The sequence below is a fragment of the Brassica oleracea genome, chromosome C3 (genome assembly GCF_000695525.1).
Source record: "Brassica oleracea var. oleracea cultivar TO1000 chromosome C3, BOL, whole genome shotgun sequence".
NCBI lineage: Eukaryota > Viridiplantae > Streptophyta > Magnoliopsida > Brassicales > Brassicaceae > Brassica > Brassica oleracea.
The window spans coordinates 64223711-64239468 of record NC_027750.1 but is presented as its reverse complement, the minus strand read 5'-3'; the positions used below and the strand labels follow the sequence as shown (position 1 = coordinate 64239468).

General features: G+C 29.9%; 1 long non-coding RNA gene across 2 annotated transcripts; it reads right to left on the bottom strand.

Moving 5' to 3' along the window:
- Positions 1–6526: 6526 nt before the first annotated feature.
- On the bottom strand, positions 6527–8691 carry LOC106332782. Of its 2 annotated transcripts, none has more exons than XR_001268176.1 (3): positions 8596–8691; positions 8379–8510; positions 6527–6886 (listed from the first exon to the last, which is right to left on the bottom strand). It is a non-coding gene; the product is annotated as an uncharacterized LOC106332782 (long non-coding RNA). The 2 variants fall into 2 exon arrangements; XR_001268177.1 differs by having other exon boundaries at positions 6527–6853; positions 8389–8510.
- Positions 8692–15758: the final 7067 nt, after the last annotated feature.

Genomic DNA, 15758 nt, shown 5'->3' with positions numbered 1-15758 from the left:
ATTAAACCCTACAATTCACACACAATTCACACAATTTATGTAAAATCAAATTTTATTAACACAATCATATATAGATCACAAGATTTTCTCATAATATTAACAAAAGTCTTAAGACTCCAAAAAGATTGACAAAAGTCTTAAGACTCAATTGACCAAAAGCAAGGTCAAGTCAAATCTCTGAATAAAAGACATTGAAAAAACTCAAGAAACCTCTGTATCTGTAAGTAAACTTACTTCGCCTTTGTCTTAGATTTCTTGAGAAGACTGGAAGTTCTGAACTCAGCATCGTCTCTAATAAAGCTCCGCCAGAGAATGGTTAGAGGAACTGTGGCGAAGTGCCAAATAGAATGAGCATCGAAGTAGCCTCCATACGGAGGGAAGTCATATATCTCTAAAAGCATAGCTAAACCTGAAGCTATCACAACCACCCACAGTTTCCAATTAGAAGGATGCCTAGAAACAGCTGCACATCTTGCCCATAGGAAAAGCTGAGCGACTCCCATGGCCACACACACAATCATGTTCCAACCTGTAAACAACATTGAACACACAGAGAATGTGGAGAGAAAAAAATGGAATTGGTTTCAGATAGGGGAAAGAGTTCTCTGTATACCATAGTAAAGTTTGTAGAAGTTAATGTATAGTACGTGGGTGGTGACTAAAGCTAGTACTGGAGCGGATACCATGACTCTTGCAGCATCCACCCCAACATGAAAGGTTCTTAGGATGGATACGATGAGTGAGAATCCGAGAACGGCTATTGCAGATGAGTAGTCCAACCTCTTTGTGATGTCAACATCCCTGAGAAACCATAGAGACAGATCACCAGAAGATTGTGGATGATAAAAGTAATGTGTAGATTATTTCCTATTGTGGAAAAAACTGCACTCCAGAACCAAGAGTTCATTGACAGAAACCAACATATTCATAGTAACCCGTCCTATCTTGTTTGAGAGGCAACTTATAGTATAGTGTAATGAAGAAGGAGAGCCAGACTGTCATCTATCTTGAACATATAATATAGAAAATTAATCAGATAAAATTCTTATGTTTCTTTTTGATGTTTTCTTCTTGAAATTCTAATTCATAAAAAAAAATCAGACTTGTACGCTTACTTTGTTGTGTACCATCCGTAATCAGACTTGTTTTTGGACCGGTCTCCTTGAACACCTTGAAATCAAACTTCTTATTTGCCTTCTTTGACTTCATATAATTCCCTGCAGTGTGATGAGAGACAATCTGAAACATATAGCATCCAAAAAAATGAAAGTAAATAATCTCTTAATTTTTTGTCGATACAATACCTGAGTAGAGTGGTTCCCATGAATTCACCATGCTTCTTGATGTTTTTCGAGTTCCAAAAACGGGGGAAGTCGAGCAACAATGAACGCTTGATAAAGAAGATTAACTATGAGAGGTTCTGAAGATTCATCTATAATTTATAGGTTTGGCGTGAAGGAAACGGAGAGGTCGACATCGCTTCTGAATTAAATGACGAAAACATTAATTGGTAAATCAAGAGACATACGTTGAACAATAGGGAAGTTAATGTTTGGTGTTTGCAGAGAAGTTGAACGGAGACGACAAAGGTAAAGAGACGAAAAACAATTAAAAACCCTAATCGACAAAACGATGTGTTTAATAACATAATAAAACATTAATTGAGAAAAACTCAAATCATACCATACAATTTAAAAACCAAACGCCAGAACAGAATTACTAAACCAAACCGAGAATCATGGACCCCACAGTCTTTATAAAATGCATACGTGTACACCTTAAGGAGAGAGTAAACTCTCCTATCATAAATATATATTAGTTTCGGCCATCAACGTACAAAGTATCATTTAGTTTAGTGGTATAAATGTTGGTGCTTGTATCTCAATAACCCGGGTTCGAACAACAGGTTTGACACTTTTTCACATTTTTTTAAGTGGGACCTATCAAAATGCTGACGTGTCGGCTAAGAAATGAGGCAACTGCCTCATTATATTATAGATTGAGAGAAGAAGATAATTTAGATAAAAATATGAATAAACGTAACAAAAAAAAAACAACACAAAAATTTACTGTGGCTTACCAATTTGAAAATATCTAGAGATAAATTTCTTATTTTTACTAAAATATAATTTTTAAATTACATCAAAACTATAAAAACAGAAAAAAAAAATTTGCATCAAAGAATATAAAATTGTGACAATAAGCATGATAAAGACATTTTCTCTTGTAAACAAAATATAGAACCTATATTTTATTTTGCAATATAATCTGGGATACAAGTTCTATAAAAATCATTAGTAATTACTTTGGAAAAGAATATATCTCCCTCACAAAAAAATAACAAATAAATTCTTCAGTCATTTTCAATATAAAGTTTCAAAATTTCAGTTTAAAGGATTAGTTTTTGTTTTGACACAACTGAAAGGATTACTTTGTGATGAGCCGCAGAGAGTGCTTTTGAAAATACCAAACAGCTTTTGCTTGTTTCAAAGACACAAATGTTGTTAGTAGACTGTGTCCAAGAGAGAGAAATCATGAGCTTCCGTGGCGGTGAGCCCATGATTTCATGTTTTATATGTTATACGGAGAGATTCGAAGTATATATAGTGATGCCAATGTGGCCAAAAGGGCCACCAGAGCAAAACGGTTGATGAGATGCTTCATTGGACGCGAGATACCATGTCCATGATGTATCGGATGATCATTGTAGAGGCGATATGGGAAACTGGAGACAGGGGCGGATCCGAGGGAAGAGAAGAGAGATGGAGAGTTTGAAGCAGTTTCATGGTCTATTTCCACTCCAAGATCATGATAGGTTGGATAAACCCCTAATCTTAAAACAAAGTTGAAGAAAATATAAACCAGAGATCAATGAAGGGTTGTCGATACACTGAGATTGCAATAGGTTGCAACCAAACCAATACAACCAACACCAATGAAATCCTAGCTTACAGATTGTCGCTCTGGTACGAGCATACCGCTGGCCAAATCACTGAGGATGAGTTATCCTTGTCGGAGCCAGAGTGTCTTGATTGCGTCAGAGGGGGTAAAGGTCCAAGATGTTGCCTCCTGTTCTAACAAGTTGAATGAAAATTTCAGAATCATAATCATCCGTTAAGACTATAACTTGCAATACACGTATAACATTCAACTCTCTGATTATGATGATGATAAGTGTACAAGTAATGATTATAAGAGGATGTTTTTAGTAACTAAAACACTTAATGGTTCCTTTGTCGATTCCAGGTTCCGACAATGTAGTTGAATGGTCTCGAACTGTCAGTGGCAGAACTAGAAAATATTTTGAGTGGGAGCATAAATTAATTATTAGTAAATATTTTTATTTAATAATATTACATATATCTAAATTTTTTCAATAAGAAGAAAATTCAGAAGAAAAATAATAATAAAATAATATGACTATAAACTAAATGAGGAAACAAAAAGACTTTACCAATGAAGTGGAAAAAATACTAGAATTCAAAATATTTTAAAACAAAAAATTTTGAATGAAAAGAAATGAAGAACAAAAAATAAAAGGTGAGGAAAATAATGAAACATAACACATGGCCAGAAGAAAAAAAATAAGAAAAAGGGTACAAGGAACTAAACGAAGGAAAAAAGACATCACTAACAAAATAAAAAAATACTGAAATTCAGAATATTTTAAAAAATAGTTTATGGATGAAAAGAAATGCGGAACAAAAAAATATGCGGAACAAAAAAAAATGAACATGAAGAAAATAACAAAACATAAGACGTGGCCAAAAAAAATCAGAAAGGTAAAGAAAAAGTAAGAAAAATAGATGGTGCAAGGCGGCAGATGGGGCTTTCGAACGTTGGTTCAGTGGGGAAAAAGCGAAGATTTTAACCAACTAAGCTGTAAAAGATACTCAACAATCCAACGTATTTCAATTTACTTATAGAATTTACTGGGGGCAGTTGCCCCCTTGCTGAGCAACGTAGATCCGTCCATGGAACTGTGTCATTTTCAAGCTTTCTTCCCTGCAACAAGGAGAAATATCATCAAAATATATAAATAGAAACATAGCAGCTTTCAATTGTGGAAAGAAAGATTATGCAAATCATATAAATTAATGCTACGTGACACAGAATTAGCAAATCTGTGTATCTATAAAAGCATATATAAGGATATTAATGCAATTGCCACATATAGTAAGCATAAAAGAAACCTAATATTAATGCTTTTATATAAGCACAACAGATACGGGTTCAAAAAATAAAGTAAGGGTTCTAATGATGTATTAATACCAAACGAAAACATAGAAAAACAACCATATCCAATCGACAAACTAGGAGAAACATCACGTTAACAAAATCACAATCGTAAGAGAACGTTCCAGAGACTTTGAGAGAGAACAAACCGTGATTGACCTTTCTGGAAGCTGGAGGCAGGGACAATTGAGGTTTTCAACCAATACATCATTACCAGGCCCGGCCCAGTACAAAATACATCTTAAAGCAAAATAAATATTTATTGTCCCCAAATCCTCGAACCCATCACCTGTGACCGAACAAAGTAAAACACAACAGCTGGACTATAAACAATTTTTTGCAAAACAATTTCTCCCAAAATTCTTAATCTAATTTGGCGCCTAAATCCACAGCTTCTCCCGCTTTAGGTCAGGTCCAACACTGATCATTACTGAGGTTTTCTTGGAGGGCATCCAATTTAGTTGGACCAACATGCACCTTAGCCTACTTCAACAATATCTGCTCAGCAAAGGATTCTAGGACATGAAGATTTTCACCCGGTAAGATGTAAGCATTCACAGGCTTGGAGATGTCTACATCTTACCGGTAGAAGATCTTCATATGTCATAACGCATGGTTTAGCAGTCTTTGAAGTAGGCTAAGGAGCAAGTTGGTCCAGGAACCGAATGTTGCTAAAGATATACAAAGAGATATACACTTTGGAGATATAACCAAAAAAATTAAATTTTCAAATAATTTTGAGAAGAATAAAAATCTTAAAAAAGATAAGAACAAAAGAATCCATATATGGGTAAATATCTTGACGCTTGACCAATGCAACTACTGTATATGTTTTGTTTTATTTGTCTTTCCTTTACTTGAGTTTTTTTTCTAATACTAAAATCTTTAGAAAGAGAAACTCAATACTACTAGAATATTTGATTTTCCCCCTAAAATTTGATTGTTTCCTGATGAATTATTTTGTTATTAATTGACCAAATTTTTATTGCATTTTTGGAAACATTGAAACAAATTATTCTTTTATATTGGTCAACATTATAAAATTATTGAAACTTTTCAACTTTCTTTTAAAAAAATTGGGTCAATATTTTTCCATCCCAGTCAACTTTATAAAATTGTAAACATGTTATCTCCGATAAAATTTATTTTAAAATATTTGTTTTATATACCAAAAGAGCAATTTAGAGAACATAAAATAATTGAATATAAAATATAAATATCAGTAGCTATGTACTGTAAAACCTGTATAAATTAATAATGTCGCAACTTTGGAATTTTATTAATTTATAGAGATATTAATTTACAAAAGTTTTCTTATTTAAATTTCTTATTTTAAGATATATTTATTCTAAGATAAGAAAAATATTTGATTTTAGTGTATAGACATTAATTGTTATTTTGTTTTGAAATTTGACATTTATATTAATTTTATTATATTATTTGGTGTAAATAATATATATTGCATAGAAATTAAATGTGGTTTTAGATATAATATTACTAAAACTCATCAAAAATATATTAAGTGTTAAGAAAATATAAAGATAATTTCATTGTGAATATAAAAAACAATATAATAAAGGTTCTTACTTATATAAAATATGTATACATATAAATTATTAATTTATAATTTTAATGGGAGTATATACAGTTGAAACTCTATAAATTAATATTCGATGAATTAATAATCCCTATAAATTAATAAATTTTAACGGTCCCAACTTGAGCCGGTTCAAAATCTGACACAAATCGATAAAATAATATGATAATGATTATAAAAAAATTTCTATGTAAATACATGGTCCCATTAAAATTATAAATTAATAATTTCTATGTATACATATTCTATATAAGTAATAACCTATTATTATATTATTTGTTTTATGTTCACAATGGAATTAGCTTTATATTTTCTTAACATTTAATATACATTTTTGATGAGATCTAGTAATATTCTATCTAAAAACATATTTAAATTCTATGCTATATATATTATATACACTATATATTATAATATAAATGTCAAATTTCAAATATAAAAATTAATGTCTATACAACAAAATCAAATATTTTTCTTATTTTAGAATAAATATATCTTAAAACAAGAAATCTAAATAAAAAAACTTTTGTAAATTAATATCTGTATAAATTAATAAAATTTTAAATTTCCAACATTATTAATTTATTGAAGTTCTACTGTATTTACATAGAATTTTCTAAAAAAATATTATCTTATTATTTTATCGATTTGTGTCAAATTTTGAACCGACATAAGTTGGGACAGGAAAAAAAATTATTAGTTTAGAAAATATTAATTTATCGAGTATTAATTTATAGAGGTTCTACTGTGATATGTTACTTTCTTGTGTGTTAAAGAATATAGTGTGACATGAGAGAAAAAAAAAGGGAGACGCTATGCTTACATCAATATCCCACGATGGAATTTCCTCTCTCAGAAAGAGGTTTGTGGCCTTCTCTAACTCTTGAATATAAGACAAATATAGTCCAACTTTGAGCATAACTAGAAAATATAGATTTAGGGTTTCTTCTAAAGAAATAGATCAAACCTTGTCAGTGGAGTGGGCTGGTTGTCAAACAGGTAACAGCAGATCTTAAAACCCTATCAAAAACAAAAGAGTAGTTCCAGAAATATCTGCATAAGAATAACAGGCGAAACAAACATAATTGGTGGCAATATACAAGCAATTTCTTATAAACATCTGAGGCTGTTGTGCCCACATGGTGTATGGAAAGCCATGTACAAGAAAGCCATTAGCAGTATTTTACTGTTAATCATCACCGTCATGGAATACAGAATTTAGAAAGAAAAATATACATGAAATGTTAAAACTCAGAAAATGAAAGAACCTCAAAACTAAAACATGATTTCCGCTCTTACAGTTAAAGACATTAACTAAAGACAAACTTTCTCAAAACTGAACAACACAATTAAGATAAATCGACATTCAAACAAAGTGTACAAAACATTGCCTAGCATAAAGCTCAATTTGCACATATAGTACGTAACTAGATTAAGACCCGCACCTTGCGCGGGATAAAAATTATATATATAAATTATTTTATGTATTATATGTTCTTACATATTATGAAATAATAAATATATATTAAATAATTAAAAGTCAGTAACTATTACATATATAATAAAATTGGTGCGAACGTATAAATCAATTTTATTAATACAAACAATTTTTTAAAAAAATTTGATAGGATATGTAATTAAATTTAAATGATATTAACATACATAGTATATTTTTAATATTAATGTCTATTTTTTTTTAATGGTGTTTTCTACTCATATGTTTTTTTTGATCATGTGTATCTTTAATAGCAAAAACTTTAAATTACTGATAACAAAATTTTCATTGTGGGACTAATAATTTTAGTAATTGATAATTTAAAAAAATTTATCAATGTTAGTTCAAAACTTTTATCAAAAAAATTATTCAAAGTAAATTTTGAAACTAAAATATTTATTTATTCAATATGGTTTATAGTTTAATTTAGAATGATATATATATACATATATATTTTAAATCTTAATGATTAATTAAATTAGACTTTTACTTATATGATTTTGTAATCATTTGTATTTTGTCATAACAAAAATTTTAAACCATGGATCGCAAAATTTGAATGTGAGACTTTTAACAATTTTAGTAATTTATAGTCATTTTTTAAAATTCAAAATATAAAATATACAGAAAAATCTAAATTTTTATAATATGGTTATTTTGTTTTTTTAAAGTTATTTTAATAGTTTTAAATTAAACAAATGTGATAGAAGATACATTTTTTTATCAGATCTTTATTATTCAAAATCATTAATTGTCATATATACTTTACCCACATTAGGCAATTCCGTAATCTTTATTTAAGGAAATAATAAATGACATTAATAATGAATTTATGGTTAGTTTAATAAAAAGTTTATTATATAATTAGATGGACCAACCTATTTCTCTAGTAATTCTAAGAATCATCCTAGTGAACATAATATTAATGCTTTTATATGAGCACAACAAAATAACCATATACAACCGACAATCTAGGAGAACCATCACGTTAACATAATGACAATCGTAAGAGCAAGAATGCAAGATCAAAGAGTTTGAGAGAGAACAAACCGTGATCGACCTTTCAGGAAGCTGGAGGCAGTGACAATTGGGGTTTTCTGCAAAAATATCATTACTGAGGTTTTCTTGTAGTGCATCCAATTCAACTGGACCAACATGCACATTAGCCTACTTCAAAGATACCTGCTCAACAAAGCATTCTGGGATTTGAAGATCTTCACCCGGTAAAATTTAAGCATTCGGAGGTTCAGGAATGTCTAAATCTTACCGGAAGAAGATCTCCATATCCCATAACACTTGGCTTAGCAGTCGTTGAAGCAGGCTAAGGAGCAAGTTGGTCCAGCAACAGAATGTCTCTAAAGATATACACCTTGGAGATATAGCCAAAAATTAAAATTTCAAATGATTTTGAGAAAATAAAAATCTTAAAATGATAAGAACAAATAGAATTTCTATCTGGGTAAATATCTTGATGCTTGATCAATGCAACTATATGTTTTGTTTTATTTGTCTTGCCTTTACTTGAATTGTTTTTTCTAATACTAAAATCTTTGGAAAGAGGAACTCAATACTACAAGAATATTTGACCTTTTCCCCTAAAAATTGATAGTTTCCTAATTAATAATTTTGTTATTAATTGACCAAATTTTTATTGCATATTTGGAATGATTGAAAAAATTCTTCTTTTTTATTGGTCAACATTAAAAATTTATTGAAAACTTTCAATTTTCTTTTTTTTAAATTGGGTCAATATTTTTTCATCAAAATCAACTTTATGAAATTGTTAACATGTTATCTCCAATAAAATGTATTTAAATAATTGAATGAAATAAAAATATACATAAAATGTTAAAACTCAGCGAATGAAAGAAAAACAAAAGTAAAACATGTTTGCCGCTCTTACAGTTAACGAAATTAAACAAACGCAAACTTTCTTAAAACTGAACAACCAAATTAAGATAGATCGACATTCAAACAAAGTGTACAAAAGTAACAAAACATTGCCTACATGAAGATCAATTGGCACAATAGTAAGCAAAAAATGAAACCTAATATTAATGCTTTTATATAAGCACAACAAATACTGGTTCCAGATATAAAGTAAGGTTTAAATGATGGATTTCACAATATTAAATGAAAACATTAAATACAACCATATCCAACGGCGAGACTAAAATCTAGGAGAGACACAATTGATACATCACGTTATAATCACAAGCATAAGAGCAAGATGATCAGAGAGTTTAAGTGAAAACACACCATGAGTGGGGATTTGTGGTATGAGAAAAATGTTGAGAGAGAGAGAGAGAGGTGTTTCTCGAATTTGTGATGTGAGAAAGACATAGATAAGGGATATATATATAGTAAATGATGACAGAAAGTAGAAACTGTATATGCCGGTCTCTAAAAATTTAAAGCTTTCAAATGAATTTGGGAAGAAAATAAAATAAAGAAAATAAAATAAAGAAAATGTAAAGAGATAAGACCAATAAAATCTCCCAATCGGATAAATATCTTGATTTTTGACCAATGACAACTGTATGTTCATTTTTTTTTGTCTCCATACTTTATTTTGAATTTTTTTCTAAAACTGAAATCTTAGTTAAGGGGAAAATATTAATATTGTATTAGAATATTTTTATTTTATTGTTTTGAATAGAGATATTTAAAATAATTGTAAAGTTAAATATTTTCTTCTTAATTTGATTAATTTTTTATTGTGAATTTGGAAACAGTATATTTATTTACTGGTCAACACTAAAATTTATTTCAAAATTTCCAACTTTCTTAAAAGTCCTTTGTGGTGTAGATTTTGTTTCCATCCTAGTCAACTTTTGAAATTGTTAACATATTATCTTTAGTACAATGTTTTTTTAAAATAAAAAATTGTTTCATATACCAGAATGGTAGATTAGTGAAAATAAATATTAAAAGTAATTGTATATTATATTTAAAGTTACATATACATTTTAGTTGTTCATTTACAAATTTTTTAGAATTTAAGTTATGTTTACCTAGTTACCTATGATGTGTATGTACATGCGTAGGCAAGTGATTTGTTTGTATTGCTTGCTAAAGAGTGGTGTTTTAAATAATAACGTCTAAGAAGTAATTTTGAAATTTGTCTTCATGCAAAGATAATCTGTCGAATTTTGGGGTGTTAATCCACTAGTCTAGATAGAAAATAAATTCCAAAACATTAATCCTCCAACTCCAACGCCCCATCACAAAAAGGACATTGTGCATTATCCTCCAAAGCCTCAAAATATTATGGCTTACACAATGAAGATATCACATGTTTGATGATCATTATTGTACCTGAAGTTTGCCAAGGTGCCATGTTCCATATGTTACGGATCATTTTCATATGTTTCATCTTTATTCTGCCATAATTCCTCACCTCCCATGTAACTGACGGTGTTTGCAACAAGCACTCCCTCAGTATCTTGCATAGATATAGTAGAGAAGTTACAGCATCCTCCGAGAACCTCGATGTTAACACCATTCTCCGTGCACCTTCTCTAGTATATATAACTGAAAGCATAAACTTGACATGGACTAAGGATTAGCAGTACAACTTCTCTAGAATAATACCAGTTAAATCATATGATTATGAAATGTAGTAAGTCACGATTCCTGAGGTTATTTCATCAATTCAGATTTATTTGCTCACATGTCTATAAAATCTTTCTGGAGTATCCTCCCCTAGATTGTGAATATCAAGGAGAGGGCAACCGTTTCATCACACCAAACCATTGTATAACTAGATTGACAATAACACATTTGAACAACTTTTAGCATCATTTCTTTTTTTTGTATAACTAGATTGTAAGCATGTCGCCAAACTAAGAAGGATAGAGAAAAAAACTTACAATTACATATCCTTCTAGCATTGACAATGTGTTGAACACCTTGATCTCTACTAGGATAAACTTACTAAGTCAACATTAATATTAAGTACTAGCTAGTTGCTCAAATCAAGATTTACTCAAACTAAAATTCAGCCATCCTTCAAAACGATGAGAGGATTTCAATACTAATCATACTTGTTTCCTTCAAGAATTAGGTTAAGATAACTTAATCATTGGATCAACATGACTAGTGCTAGTGAAGTGCTCACGTTCATGCAATCTGTTTGACTTTTAATTTGATGGTATTTTTTTGACATCAAACTGTTATTTTATTACTCAAACAAGATGTGGTTCGTAAAGACATGTTGGAATAGAACAACCAACAAATAAAATTTCCGGATGGAAAGATCTTACAGTCCTAACCTTTTTTTTTAAGTCCTAACTAGAAAATCAGAAATCGCATTTTACCTTCAAAGAGTGTAAGATAGCTTAAATAATTGAAATCACTTTTGAAGATTCTTTACTTCCTTCAGCTCAGTCGAGAAGTTCGGCCATGCATGAGGTTATGTAATCATGGAGAACATGTCCCTGCAGTCTGTTCCAAAATTATGACAATTTGAGTAACTTAACATACTATCCATCGTCCAAGAAAGCGTTCCTAACTCCGAGTGCAAAACAGACTCTCGTCGTCTTAATTTCCTCGTCCCCATTAATTGAGTTTGTCCAGGCGTGTCTTTCTAAACCCATCCAAAACCACTGAATTGTGATGTGAAAGTCTATAAACCATCAACCAAACATATGTACTTTTAAAGAGCGTGTTAGGCATGATGCATATCAGCATATATTTTTTTACAGATGCGAATCCTTTGTTGGTTGTGCTGATTGATCAGTAGTCAATCTTATCTCCTCTGTCATTGAAACCCTAGCTGTCAAGAGAGAAAGAGAAATTTTTTTTAGTTTCAAACCAATGGTCGGATGCTTCTATAGCTACGACATCGGCTTGTTTGATTCGCTTTGCTTTTTTTCTTTGATTTGTTTTACTTTCTATCACTTGGTATGTTTGATTGCCAATTTATTTTAGATCTGACAAAGTTTTTTTATTATTCTTTTGTATGTTTCTTCCAATGGATTTGGTAAGATAAAATACTTTGGTTCAATTGAACCGTTTAGAAAAGTTAATTGACAGATCAACTGCGGATGGTGGTGACGGGTCTTACCGGCTTCAATTGTTGATGGTTCTTCATTTTATGGTGATGAATTTCTTGCTGCAAACTATGGTTACTTCAAAAGGCAGCATGAAATTCTATGGAATGGTAATCTCTGTGGCTCTATTATTTTCAATAGAGCAATACAAAGAGTTGTCTTGTCTCGGTGACTCTTACTGGAGTATTAAAAAAGAGAGTGTCAATTGTTCCCAATTCAATTTGAAACGTGGTGTTTTTGGATTAATACGAACATTATTTCCTTTTATATTCAACTATTCCAGAAGCAAATATGGAGCTTTTATATGAAAAATCTTTTAGTCATCCACACGCAAGATAGATATGTGTTAGTTTACTTTGGATCTGTACTAGTGTATCACTTTTCTATATTTATTTTGCTAGTTCTCATTGTTTAGAATTCTTTGCCTACAAGGCTCAATAATTCAATTTAAAAAAAAACAGATCAATAGTCTGTTCATCAGAAAATATGGGAAGTTATTTGATTTTTATTGTGGTAATACTATTATGTGCATTCAATAGAATATTCAAAGATATTAGAATATTTTATTTGATTAATTTGAATTATTTTTCTCCAAAATAATTATTTTATTCTTAAAAAGGTTTTTGATATGTAATTTTTCATCCGAGTCAATTTTATATAATTGTTACATCTTATCTCCAATGATTTTATATTTCAAAAAGAGTTGTTTAGTGAAAGTAATGATTAAAATAATTATATATTAAATTTTAAATAAGTATATGTGTAAAATTCGTAGATATTTATTTTTAAAAAGTGAATTATGCTTATATGTGATGTATATGGATACATATGCAAATGTTTTGTCTCTATTTGCTGGCTGAACAATTGTGTGCTTTGATTAAATTATCAAAAGCAAAAGAGGCATAAAAGCAGAAGACAGAAGAATACAAAGAACAAGACATAAGAAGTTAAAAGTTATGTTACAAGAAGTTACAAATCAATAAGAATAAGGGTTACTTGGTTAGATTTAGCTAAACCCTGAAAATGTGGTTAAGAGTAGCCAATAGTTGTTAAGAGTTGTTTACAACTCAAGCAAGTTGTTTAGCTTTGCTTGTAAACCTAATCTAGTGCCTAAAGTATAGACATGAACAAGTGGTAGTTATTTACGCTAGAGATCTAAGTGAGTGTTGCAAGTAGAATAAAGCTGCTATAAATGTGTATATGTGTAATGTTTTAAAAAAAATCCAAGAAAGAGATCCATAGAGAAAACATAGATAGGATGAAATTCAGCATCAAATTTTTAACATTCTTAAAACAAATCTACCAATGTATGTTTCTTGCATCTTTCATTCCCATGTGTAGGAGAGCTTGTTGTCAATTGATATAATATTCTCATACTTTCAATCTCTCATTTCCACCATGGTATCAAAGCTGAGTCAAACATGGTATAAAACTAGAATGTCAAAATAATTAATCATATGATTATGAAAGATGGTAAGTCATGAATCTTGAAGTTATATTATTATCTTAAACACAACTTCTATTAAATAAACCAACCAAAGTTAGGTAATAGCGATAAATACAAACACAACTTATGTTTCACTAATGCAAGTTTATTAGGTCACCTGGCTTTAAAATATCTATGTATCTCCTCCTATAGATTGTGAATATCAAGAGCAGCCTTAGCACTGCAGCCAACCCATGCAAACATTTGCAACATAAGCAAAAATTTAGGAAGTTTAATGACTGCAGTCAAATCATTTACAAGGATCTAGATATGAAGTTGACAATAACAAATTTGAACATTTAGCCCGAGTAGAAGACATCATTTTTTCTATGTATAGAACCATAACTAAGAAGGATATAGATTAAAAAAAATCGTCGCTCCTTGCAGCATTGATAATGTCTTGAGCACCTTGACCTCTGCTGGAATAAACTTACTAAGCCAATATTCTTATTAAACATGAATTATTCAGATCAAGACATACTCAAACAAACATCCTTCAAAATGTTCTATTAATCATACTTGTTTCGTTCAGGAACCAGGTTGGGTTAGTCACTGGACCAACATGACTAGTGCTAGTGAAGTGATCGGGCTGTCTCATGCAACATGTTAATTTGCTTTATAAATTGATGGTATCTTGAAAGAGCGTGTTACGCATGATGCATGTCATTTTGATACAAATGCAATGCTTTGTTGGTAATATCATGATAAACCTGACATATAGACCTCTCTTTTTGTCAATAAGAAAATTTAAGTTGTTTAAAAAGACTTATTCTTGGGTTCACCCCATAGGATAAACCTCTAGGTTCACCAACCAATAGGATTGTGTTATTTCATATTCGATATCTTTTTAAAAAAAGAAACAAAATATTGTCAAATTATATTATCTTTTTAAAATTAAAAGGTAAAAAGAAATAAATAAAAAATAGTAGTAATTACAAAAAAATATATATTTTTAACGTCATCAGCAAAACATTAAACTCTAAATCCTAATCCCTAAACCCTAAATCCTAAACCCTAAACCCTTGGGGAAACCCTAAACTCTAGGATAAATCTTAAACTCTAGGATAAATCTTAAACTCTAGGATAAATCTTAAACTCTAGGATAAATCTTAAACTCTAGGATAAATCTTAAACTCTAGGATAAATCTTAAACTCTAGGATAAATCTTAAACTCTAAATCAAAACCAATAAACACTAAAACACTAAAGGGTTTAGGGTTTAGGATTTAGGGTTTAGGGATTAGGATTTAGGGTTTAGTGTTTTGCTGACGACGTTAAAAATTTTTTTTTAATTCTTTTATTCTGTAGCTGCTATTTTTTTTCATTTTTTTTATTTTAAAAACATAATATAACTTGATAATGTTTTGTTTCTTTTTTTAAAAGATATCGAATATAAAATAATGAAATCCTATTGGCTCCTAGCGGTTCAAAAAATTAACTGTGACACTATTCTGCAACTCTTTTCACTTAGATTTTACTTAGCTAGAGAGAGGTTTAGATATACGGCTTTATCAAGATATTACCTAAAATGAAAACTGGAAATCTTTTCCTAGCAATTTCCACCGCAACTCATAGTGATTATTCTCCTCTTTAATATAAATAAGACTTTTTCTTGGGTTCACCCCCTATGGTGAACCTTTTAGGTTCACCAACCAATAGAAAGTTGTCATTTTAGATCTAGTATCTTTTAATTAAGGAAACAAAATAACTTGCCAAATTATATTATGTTTTTAAAATAAAAAATAAAAAATTAAATAAATAAAAATAACAATAGTTCTAAAAAAATATTATTTAAAAAAAATATTTATTTTTAAGATTTAGAGTTTAGTGTTTAAGATTTATAATTTAGAATTTATCCAAATGTTTAGTGTTTTTCCAAGGGTTTAGTTTA